Consider the following 12,075-nt stretch of genomic DNA (forward strand, 5'->3'; position numbering starts at 1 on the left):
TAGAAAAGAACCAATTAACAGTAACCATGGCAGTATTAACAGACGGACAGGAACAGCAAATAGACCCGATAGTCTGGGCAGGGGAAGGAAACCGAGGGGGATTAGACGTTCCTCCTCTGCAAATAAATTTAAAAAAAGGAGAGACGGTGTATGTTAAGCAATACCCTATACCTTTGCAAGGAAAAAAAGGATTACAGCCAGTAATTGAAGGATTGGTTAGAGATGGACTGTTAGAACCCTGCATGTCCCCTTATAATACCCCTATATTGCCTGTAAAGAAGCCTGAGGGAACGTACCGCCTGGTACAGGACTTAAGGGCCCTGAACCAGATAGTGACGATGCGACACCCCGTTGTCCCTAATCCTTATATTTTATTAAGCAAGATTCCTCCTGATCACGGATGGTTCAGTGTAGTGGACCTAAAAGATGCATTTTGGACATGCCCATTGGTGGAAGAAAGTCGAGACTTATTTGCTTTTGTGTGGGAAAATCCTATCACAGGACGGAAACAGCAGTTCAGGTGGACAGTGCTCCCACAGGGGTTCACAGAGTCCCCAAATCTTTTCGGTCAAGTCTTAGAGCAGGTGTTAGAAAGATTTAAAAAGCCTGATGAAATCACGTTACTACAATATGTAGATGACCTACTAGTAACAGGAGGAGGAAAGGAAAAGGTAATAGAAGCCACAAATAGCTTATTGAATTATCTGGGACAACAGGGATTCAGGGTGTCAAAGAAAAAGCTGCAGTACGTAGAGAAGGAAGTTAAATACCTTGGACACCTAATCAGTGAGGGAAGGAGAAGAATAGATCCAGAAAGAATACAAGGAATCCTAGATCTAAATATACTATGGACTAAAAAGGAACTTAGGAGGTTCTTGGGATTAGTAGGATACTGTAGATTGTGGATCAAAGGGTACGCACAGAAAACTAAACAACTATATTTGAAACTGTTAGAAGAAGAACCTAATGTTTTAAAGTGGACAGAGGATCTAAGCTGATAATAGAAACGAAACTCCCTTGGACTAAGTGCTTACCAAAAGCACTTTTGCGTATTTGTACAGCTCCTCGAAAGGATTTGGGTTTATCCCCCTATGAAATGCTATTTGGACTACCTTATATGGGGGCAGTCGGGGAGTTACCGGTTCCTGAAATGAATGATCAATTTGTAAAGAAATATATACTGGGCCTGTCCTCCTCGATATCTTCCCTTAGGAAACAAGGATTATTGTCGCAGACTCCAGCCCTCGACTTCACGGTACATACAATTCAACCAGGAGATTGGGTCCTGGTAAAGTCATGGAAAGAAACTAAGCTGCAACCGGAATGGGAGGAACCATATCAAGCACTCCTAACAACTGAGACAGTAATCAGGACTGCTGAAAAGGGGTGGACACATCATACTATAATCAAGGGACTGGTAAAACCTCCAGATAATTCCAACACGTGGATGGTCAAACTGACTGAAGAACCTTTGAAGCTGAAATTTAAAAGACTCTAAATAATCAATTTTTAGTTGCGGCGTGAGCGCGGGAAAGGAACTGTTTTGAATTAAGTTCTCTCCTAAAAGGTAACGAGAAAGGGATAGAATGGAAGGGGTAACCTGGATAATGCTTTCCTTCCTCTTGTCCAAGAGAGTACTTACAAGTATGGGATATAATTCAGATAAGTTAGAAGAGGACAAGGGAAACACTATGAGCTCAGTTACGGTTCTGGATCTCACTACAACACAGGTAGTAGAGACAGACCTGTGTTCTTTGGTAATATGTGGGGATCTGGTGAGCCAGCGAAAATATTCGGTAGAATCCTTACAATTTTATGCCGACGGAAAGTATCCTTGGGGTAAACTCCCTTCCATAATATCCCTTCATCAGAAACATATGCAGCCAAGATCAGAATGCCTAGATAAGGAATACAATCTTTTTGGGACCAAATGGACTGAAAAAAAAAATAAGCGGTCCAGTCTTAGATCCTAAGAACCTCTCCCGGTACTCCATAGCTGGTGGGCCCTTCTTTACAGGTAACTGGACCAGGGACCAACAATTGCACCAGGCAGTATTTGGAATTAGGGTAAAGGAGGGAGGAAAAGATAGCAAATTGAAATGTTGTTTCCGAATCTATGTAGATAAAAATTTGAAAACACCTGACTAGAATGATAAGGTTCCCCAAAACGACCCAAGGGCAGTAAGAGTGGTCGAAGTAAACAACCTAAAACAAATCCTTGAAATAGAGGCTGGGTATGAGGAGACTAATGCCTGGGTAGAATGGGTCAAATACACTGTAAAAAGCTTAAATAAAAGCAATTGCTATGCCTGTGCGTCTGGGAAGCCAGTGGCCCAAATAGTACCCTTCCCTCTGGGATGGAAACGCGACAGAAGAGGTATGGAGTGCATGTTAGCCCTGTATCAAGAAAAGGAAGCATGGGGCAACCCGAACTGCACATCCCTATCCCTGATGTTCCCTCCTGTGGAAGCAAAGAACTTAAAAACTCCCCCTCAGTTTCTCACTGCCGTTGTGAATCACACTTCATGTGTGAACCGACAAAGGGCAGAGTTAACTCATAATATGGGGGAGTTAGAATCATGCTCAGAGGTCAGGAGCATTACAGAGAACGGAATTGGAGGGAACTATTCATCATTGAAAATCCCCAGAGCAGATATATGGTGGTATTGTGGAGGAAGGGTACTGAGGCCAACTCTACCCCCTCAGTGGAAAGGTACATGTGCAATTGTCCAATTGGCTATACCATTTACCCTGGCATTTGAAAAATCAAAAGGATCAGGAAAAAACAAGAGATCAGTGATAGGAATTTCTTTTGATGAAAAGATATATCTAGATCCCATAGGAGTGCCTCGGGGAGTTCCAGATGAATTTAAAGCTCGAAATCAGATTACAGCTGGGTTTGAATCCTTGTTTTGGTGGGTAACAATAAATAAGAACGTAGATTGGATAAATTATATAAGATTGGGACGAGCAAGTGAATAGTATGTTAGCCAAACTGGAACAACCTACTCGCGCATATCTGGACTAAACCTGGAAAAAGGGATGCTAGTGAAAAATTACAGACAGTAAAAAGAAAAGGGGGGATTGTGAGAAGTAGTGTAATTTTTAAGGCTGCAAGAGCTAACAGTACAATCAGCAGTGATGGACGAGTTCAGCAGCATACAGAAAGGGGGAGGCACATGACAGACAGTTAACTAGGTTACACGAAACAGATAACCGCAGTGATGAGATTAAGCGCAAAATGGGAGTTGAGAGAGTGTTAATTGAAGGAATGACACAATACAAGCCATTTACAGTGTTTAAAGTTAACAAGGTTAACAGCCAAATAAGGGGGAATAACACAATACAAGCCATCACAATGTTTGAAAAACAGTACAAAATGTGCTGCAAATCTATGTAAGGTGTGCCTATTTTGACTAGACACCCGGTCTTGCAAGAACGACAAATAAAATCTTGCTCCTTCAGAACTTGACTTGACTAAATTGTTTAACTGTGAGCTGTGTTTTTCACAGTCTTGCTCCTCTCCTGAGGTGTGAATCCTCCGGTTAAATCACAGCCAGTCAGCTCTCCCCATTGATGGCTCCCAGAAACAACTGGGAATGTGAACCTTGCTTTAACTTTACCGACACTAGACAAATCATATCCCTCACACATTGTTCAAATAGAGAAGTTTATTAAAAATAACTAAGCATGAGAATCGGGTCATCCCTAAAATTTCATTTCTATCCCAGATTTGGAATTTGTCATTTCAGGAACAATCGCAAACAACCAAAATCCAAAGAGCGACACAGAAAAGCTCCGTGATTCGGACACACAGCCCTCCACTGGGAGGTCAGACTCTCTCCTGTTGCTCCACAAACTCACAGCACTTGCTGTGTTTTACATCAGGGTCATGTTCGGAGAATTCAAAACCGAACCGGGAGCAGAGAGGTGAACTGTCTCTCTCTTTACTTTCTCTGGATTTACATCAAATGGAAAAGTAACAACGAATCAAGAGAAAGCAGAAAGGCAGCGTTATCCTGCGGGAGAAATGTGTTCTTTGTTACGGATGTTAAAACACAAGAGGTGGTTTGGGGAAGCACCTGCTGCATGACGAGGTGGCCGAGTGGTTAAGGCGATGGACTGTTAATCCATTGTGCTCTGCACGCGTGGGTTCGAATCCCATCCTCGTCGGTGGTGTATTTGTTCTGTCTCCTTATTACCGGGGAACTGATGATTCGCTCAGTGTTTTGAGGCTCACGGAACCAAGATGAAGTTTGGACACACAGGCTTGAGGGGTGAATGTTCCAGAACAATTCCACATTCCCATATTTCTAATCCCATGAGAAACTGGAGCTGACGATCGATTCAAGTCAGGACCCCAGTTTTGGACAGGAGTTTGCCACCAGGTAAACATGTGGTTTCAGAAGATCCAAAGCAGACTCCAGCTTCATTTGCGGCCCGAATGGCAGATTTTGTCTTTCCAGAATCGGCAGCTCAGCCATGAAAATTAGCGCCGTATTAGCGGGATTGGCCATGCTAAATAGTCCCTCAGTGTCAGGGGGATTAGCACGGTAAATATGTGGGGTTATGAGGATACAGGCTGGGTGGGATTGTTGTCGGTGCAGGACCGACGGAAGTTCCGTAATTAAAACCAATGCAAATAACGATTACTTAGAGCGGGCGATGGTGGTATTGTGGTGAGTTTACTTGCCTTCTAAACTGTTGACTCCGGCTCGATTCCCGGCTATTGCATTGATAATTTATTTAGAACCTGATCGCGGCCTCTTGGACTTTAAACGGAGTGAACAAAAAACAGAGGCAGGCGCGCTGGAGTTGTTTCAGAGTAACTGAGACAGGGACATGAGTGGGTTGGAGATGGGAGGATATAGGAAATTGTTTTAAATAAGGTTCATTAGCATTGGGACGACCCAGGTAATGGAAAAGGATATGGGATGATAATAATGTTTTTTCTCTTTTCATTCACAGGTTTAAGTCGGTCCGCCTTGTGTCCAACGAGGGGCATACACGCGATGGGTCGTACTGGGGCTGCTCTTGGTTGTTCGAGATTGGCCTAGTGCTTCATGTCGTTAGTGTGTGCTTAAACTGGACCAGATACTGGGCAAGACGACAGCTCAGTGACTATCACTGATTGCTGTGCAGACACATGGATTTGGGCCGGTGTCTGTGGGAGTTTGCACATTCTCCCCGTGCTTGAGTGGGTTTTCTCCGGGTGCTCCGGTTTCCTCCCACACCCCAAAGATGTGCTGTTAGGCTGATTGGAGGTAATAAATTATCCCTAAGTTAGTTTCCCTCAATGTGGATGGCCATAAAAACAATAGATAGGGGTCATGGGTGGAGGGGGAACTGGTAGTATTAAAATGGCGGCGCGGGCTCGTTGGGCCGAAGGGCCTGTTTCCGGGGCTGTTTCTGTTCTTTGTTCTTAAAATAAGGGTAGCTGTAGTGTTGTGAGCGATGGTGGTATAGTGGTGAGCATAGCTGCCTTCCAAGAAATTGACCCGGGTTCGATTCCCGACCATCGCATTGATAATTTATTTACAACTTTATCCACTTCCTCCTGTGTTTTCAACCAAGTGGACAAAACCAGGGCGAGCGCAACATTTTACGATAATGAAATACAATAGAGATTTGTCTTTTTCTTTTTATTCGGAACTAATTTGTTTGTAATGAAAAATTACTGAGATACAAAAACAAGTCTCTGACCTGGTAAGTGAGTTCTCCGTCAGAGACAAAGATACAAAAGTAAAGGAACAAATTTCAGCTCACACACTGAGCTTTGTACAATAACGGTGCCTGATGAAGTTAGTATGAACCTCAGTAGCTGAGGTGATTATATTAGCGGAACCGCCCGTGAAGCTGTGATGGCCGAGTGGTTAAGGCGTTGGATTAGAAGTCCAATGGGGTTTCCCCGCGCAGGTTCGAGTCCTGCTCGCAGCGATTATCACTGAAAGTGTTTGCTTCCGGCAGCCCCAGAGCCGGAACTCCTTCTGGTATTTTGGTGCCAAATATGTGGATCACCATCATGCTTTCAGCTCCATGGCTCCGGGCCGAGTGCAGGAAGGTGAGCTTGAAGAGGACACCTGGGTGCCCTCGGGCTGGCATGGACAAGATAAGCCGAATGATTCAGTGCTGTTCCCTTTCTCTGGTTCCATGAGGGAAATCAGAAAGTGAGCAGATTGAAAGACAACAGCATCAGGAGCGCAAGGACAAAACAAGGTCTCATTTCAGAGGAAGATTCTTATGGAATGACACACAGAACATAAGAAATATATTTCATCAGAATACATTGAATGATCTTTTCAAAATGCTGCTTGGATGATATGACATCGTGTTCATTCAAACACATTGCTGCAAGCTGGTCATTATTGGGCGTTAGGAACTCCTGGTTATAGCAGATTGGGAATGGAAGGAGCAGCTTCACATCTGCACATTGACAGGTCAAACTGTGTCTCAGATTGACAGCTCCCAGGACAGGTTTTCCTCTCCTCTCGCTCTGTGCTGTGGATTCTCGGGGATGAGTTGGAGTTTCCCAGCTCAGTAACTGTGAAAGCCTCTGAGGCCGGAGATGCTCACAGTGTCTGTTCCCCAGATTCAGGGGGCTGCAGCCAATCAGAGCTGTGCCTGGGTTAACCCAGAGCTGGTTGAAATGGTGATATTGTTCACAAGCTGAATTCTATTTGATCAGATGTAGATACAGATTGTGTGCACTCAGTCACTAAACAAAAAGATCCCACCTTCATATAGAGTTGAAGAGAGGGGTTGGAGGGATAGAGTGAGTTAGAGCAGTGAGACACAGATCTGTTCTGTTAATATGTCCCTTTCTGTTGCAAACTTGTTCCCTGTTGTGTAAAAGAGATTCTCCGTGAGGATTTTTTTTGTCTGTAAATTGTTGCATGTTGTGTTAAGATGTTCCCTCTTCTTGTGTAAGGCTCTGGTTGCATATAAAATCCATTTAGTACAGATCGAGGTTTTATACATAGAACATAGAACACTGCAGCACAAACAGGCCCATCGGCCCAGAAGTTGCGCAAATCACACCTACATCTACCAAGCCATAGAACTATCTGTAACTTTCAATCCCATTCGATCCCGTATACTCATCCAGAAGTATTTTAAAGGACCCCAGTGAGTTCGCCTCTGCCACCACCGACGGCAGCCGATTCCACTCACTCTCCACCCTCTGAGTGAAAAACTTTCCCCTAGCATCTCCTCTGTACCTGCTTCCCAGCACCTTAAACCTGTGTCCGCTCGTAGCGACCATTTCAGCCCTGGGAAATAGCCCCCGAGAATCCACCCTATCTATTCCTCTCAGCATTTTATAAACCTCTATCAGGTCGCCTCTCAACCTTCGTCTCTCCAGGGAGAAGAGACCTAGCTCCCTCAACCTATCTTCATAAGGCATGCCTCCCAATCCAGGCAACATCCTTGTAAATCTCCTCTGCACCCTCTCAATAGCTTCCACATCCTTCCTGTAGTGAGGCGACCAGAACTGCGCCCAGTACTCCAAGTGGGGTCTGTCAAGTTGCAGCATTATCTCCCAACTCCTAAACTCAATCCCTCGATTGATGAAGGCCAGTACACCACACGCCTACTTGACCACATCCTCCACCTGCCAGGCCGATTAAAGAGTCCTATGGACCCGGACCACAAGATACTTCTGCTCTTCAACACAGCTAAGACTCCTACCCTTGATATTGTACTCCTTCATCCCATTGGTCTTGCCAAAATGGACCACTACATATTTATCCGCGTTGAAGTCCGTCTGCCACTTCTCCGCCCAGTCTTGCATCCTATGTCCCGCTGCAACTTCTGACATCCCGCCAGACTATCCACAACACCACCAACCTTCGTATCGTCGGCGAACTTACCAACGCATCCCTCCACTTCCTCATCCATGTCATTTATGAAAATGACAAACAGCAAGGGTCCTAGAACAGTTTTTGGGGGGAAAGGGAAGCCAAATAACAGTTTGTGTACTCCAGGTAAAAGTCACAACTGCTTCACAGTTACCGTTTAGTTGTTTTATCATCACCGTGAACAGGAGTAGCAGAAAACGCTTTCGATCCATCGATTTCTGGGTTATGGGCCTAGCACGCTTCTGCTGCGCCAGTCTGCTATGGCAAGGGATTTGCCTGCTCCCAATGAATGTAGTCAGGCAGATTTTCACTCCTGTATCGTTTAATCGGAACATCAGTGTGAGGAGATATCACTGCATCACACCGAGATTACAATAGACAGAGAAAAACACACAATAGCAGCACGAGAGTTGGTTCGGCCGCATTTGGAGTACTGCGTACAGTTCTGGTCGCCTTACTACCGGAAGGACGTGGAGACTCTGGAGAGAGTGCAGAGGAGGTTTACCAGGATGTTGCCTGGTATGAAAGGACTGGGGTATGAGGAAAGATTGAAGAAATTGGGGCTCTTTTCCCTTGAAAGACGCCGACTGAGGGGGGATCTAATAGTGGTATATAAGATTATGAAGGGTATAGACAGAGTAAACAGAGGTAAGCTATTTCCTATAATAGAGACACGTAGGACCAGGGGCCATGGACTTAAGGTGAGCGGGGAGCGGTACAACACAGATATTAGAGGGCGGTTTTTCGCACAGATGGTAGTGGGATCTGGATATCTGGATGGCCATAAGTCATTAGATAGGGGTCATGGGTAGAGAGGTGGACTGATGGTGTTGAGATGGCGGCGCGGGCTCGTTGGGCCGAAAGGCCTGTTTCCCGGGCTGATTTTGTTCTTTGTTTGGTTTTTTTTTGAGAGACTGCTTGGACACATGGAACGATTTAAGCCATTTGACTGTGTTCGGAATTCCCTGAGAAAATAATGGAAATCTGTGTTTGATGAACTTACAGCATTGGGTTTATTACAGGTAATTTTTTTTTAACTGCAAGATGATGAAAATACCTGGGTTTTCTCAACAAATAGTCGAGATATTTGTGGGGAGTCTCGAAATGTTTCCATCTTTGGAGATTATCCACTGTGAAGGGAAAGGCAAAAATGGATTAGGTGACTGGCACAATCGCAGACATCATTGGAAAAGAACCAAGGCTCCGCTGGGATTGTGAACCCAGGATCTCCTGCTTACTAGGCAGGCGCTTTAACCAACTAAGCCACAGAGCCTGTCACTGCTGTGGGTGGGCTCAGCGGAATGCTGGAAATATGTTCCAGATCTGGTGGCATTTGTGAAAAAGGAGAAACTGCCAGAATTGGAACGTACCTGTGAACTATCCGACTAAATATTGAACGGTTTAACGTGAGCTGGGTCCACTTACTGTTTTCAGACACACATTTGGTGTAAAAATAGAGATGTGAATCACACACACAGTTTTCTGCTCTGAAGGCAGCTGTGCTCCTTCTGTCGGACGAAGTGATTTAAAAGAGAAAATACTTTATTCATACGGGGTATGTGTGTCACTGGCCCGGGAAGCATTTATTGTCCAAATTAATTGTCTTTGGGTAATTGGCGATGAATTCATTCTGGAGACACTGCAGTCCATGTGATGTATGTACACATAGGCTGCTGTTAGGGAGGGAGTTCCGGGATTGTGAGCCCGCCATGGGAACGGTGATATGTTTCCAAGTCCGGATGATGTGTGTCTCGGAGTGGAACTTACAGGTGGTCATTGTTCCTCTGCATCTGCTGCCCTTGTGCTGAGAGATTTCCTGGGTTTGGATGGTTCCTCGCGAAGGAAAAAAAAAATCAGCATCAGAATTGGGATTTGAACCGAGGGCTCTAGAGAAGACTGTGACCGAAACAGAGCACCTCAGGCAGATCAGTGATCCTGCCTACTTGACCCAAAGTGCAAAATCTGTGCAGAAATCGAATTGAATTCCATTTTTGTGGCATTTACATTTCAAACTCGATGCGTTTTTCCCCATTTTTGAACCCCAGCCAGAGGCCTGTATCTGAGTCCCATCCTTCCCCAAGCCGCCGGGGGGTGAGGAGCTTCTCATTGCTGCATTGCTCTGTTTGCTCAAATCAACAGAGACCCAATTCCCGCCCTTCCTGTTCCTTACAGGAAGGTGTTGAGAGTGTCAGATCTGAGCAATGTGAAGTATCCAATTGGAGAGTTACATCCTGGCGACAGGAATATCTCTCCACAGCTGCTTTCGGAGCTGCTGAATATTTCCAGCATTTCTTGTTCTCCGGAGCAGTGTACCTGCTGGCTGTGGTGAGTGTTTGATTTTACTTTGAAAGCTTTTGACTGCATTTCCGGTTCGCGGGATTTTTGTGAGTACTTTTTATTTCCGTAGCGGAAGTCAGGTGAGGGGCGAGTCGGGAAGGGAGAGCAGGTTTAACATAGCCTCTGTTCTTTTGTACTCAGTACCCAATTGATAAAGAAAAAGCAGGGCACAGTCTGATTTATTATGATCACTCCCCTCACCGTTCTGGTGACCCTATTATAGGAAGGATATTATTAAACTACAAACAGCTCAGAAAAGATTGACTAGAATGCTACCAAGACTTGATGGTTTGAGTTACAAGAAGAGACAGGATAGGCAAGGACTTTTTTCTCTGGAGTTAGGGGTGATCTTCTTGAGGTCTACAAAATAATAAGGATCATTGATCAGCGAGATAGTCCATATCTTCTCGAAATTGTAGGGGAGTCTGAAACTGGCGGGCATACGTTTAAGCTGAGAGTGGAGAGGTACAAAAGGGTGCAGAGGGGAATTTTTATTTTTTCCGAATGGTGATTGTCTCGAACAAGCTGCCAGAGGTAGTTGTAAAAGTGAGCATAACTTTATTTTTTAAAAGCGTTGGGACAGTTACATGTGTAAGATGACTATCGAGGGATATGGGCCAAACGCGGGAAATTGGGACTAGCTTAGTGGGTAAAAAAGGACAAGTTGGGCTGAAGGGCCTTTTTTCATGCTGTAAACCTCTATGATCATCCCTGTCAACTTGGAAGATATATGTACATATTTGCCTCTTTAGAACTGTACCATGTAGTTTATGTTTTGAACCTGGGTTCGTCCTTCAAAACGAATCAATTCACATTTTGATGCATTTACTTTAATCTGCCTGATTAAAAATTTCCGTGCTTTTGGAAGTTTATGTAAACCGCATGAACAGTATTATCTTTATCAACACTCTCGGTTACAATTTCAAAATACCCAAGACAGTTCAAAAAACATTGTTACCTTAATAAATCGGAAGTTGGAAAGTTATTTCCAGTCTCTTCGCAATTACACTGATCATGTCTTTCAGTATCCTTAGATGCATGGCACCCAGTCCTAGCGTGGAATCAAACACGGGTAGCCTCTCCATACCTCCTCTTCATTGAGTTAATTACCTCTAGAGTGGAATACCGAACAGTTTCACAAAGATTCACTTCCTGCTCAGTGGAACGCCCGAGACATAGTGAAAATATAATCAATTCAAAACCAAACTGTGACCCCCTCCCCCTCCCGCCCACCTCCCCCCCCCGCCCCCGCACCTCCTCCCCCGCCCCCGCACCTCCTCCCCCCCCCACCCCGCCCACAGCATTGTCAGACCTCAATTTCTTTCTGACCAAAATACAACTGAACACACGATGCAAGAATCCCTGACGCGACAAGCAATGGACAGCCCTGATTGATTCATTGGGATAAGTTTACAGTCTGGTTCCGTGGGTGAACATTCTTGAAAACTTTTGATTTGCAGCATTGAGAAAATTGTCGGGATGTGTTGCTGGATTTCAAACCTGATCTGGAGACATGTATATACCGCCATCTAAAACGCAAGGTGTTTTTTTTCCCAAATAAACAACCAACATTTGGAACCAAAACTGGCTCGTGAGGGCTCGTCCGGGATTTGAACCCGGGACCTCTCGCAATTCTATACAAGGCAACCCCCCCCCCCCCCCCCCCCCCCCCCCCCCCCCCCCCCCCCCCCCCCAAGCGAGAATCATACCACTAGACCAACGAGCTGTCGGTGCGCTAATCCTTCAGCGAATAAACTTCTATTAACTAGCTATCCTTTCAGGCTGTCATTTGAAAGGAACATTGAAGAAAAACACAGCAGATTCAGGGGGAAATGCGATCCTCTTTGTCTTAGACCCTGAATATTCAACAGGCTGTTCAATG

At 45.0% G+C, this 12,075-nt stretch overlaps 3 non-coding genes across 3 annotated transcripts; 2 read left to right on the plus strand and 1 right to left on the minus strand.

Annotated features, from left to right (window-relative positions):
• Window positions 1-4,091: 4,091 nt before the first annotated feature.
• trnan-guu (transfer RNA asparagine (anticodon GUU)) lies at window positions 4,092-4,173 on the plus strand. The gene has a single exon. It is a non-coding gene; the product is annotated as a tRNA-Asn (tRNA).
• A 1,682-nt stretch (window positions 4,174-5,855) lies between these two features.
• Window positions 5,856-5,937, plus strand: trnas-aga (transfer RNA serine (anticodon AGA)). The gene has a single exon. It is a non-coding gene; the product is annotated as a tRNA-Ser (tRNA).
• A 3,117-nt stretch (window positions 5,938-9,054) lies between these two features.
• On the minus strand, window positions 9,055-9,129 carry trnat-agu (transfer RNA threonine (anticodon AGU)). Its single transcript has one exon. It is a non-coding gene; the product is annotated as a tRNA-Thr (tRNA).
• Between the last annotated feature and the right edge of the window lie 2,946 nt (window positions 9,130-12,075).

Source organism: Carcharhinus amblyrhynchos, unplaced genomic scaffold (genome assembly GCF_965287045.1).
Source record: "Carcharhinus amblyrhynchos unplaced genomic scaffold, sCarAmb.v2.hapA scaffold_42, whole genome shotgun sequence".
NCBI classification, from domain to species: Eukaryota; Metazoa; Chordata; class Chondrichthyes; order Carcharhiniformes; family Carcharhinidae; genus Carcharhinus; species Carcharhinus amblyrhynchos.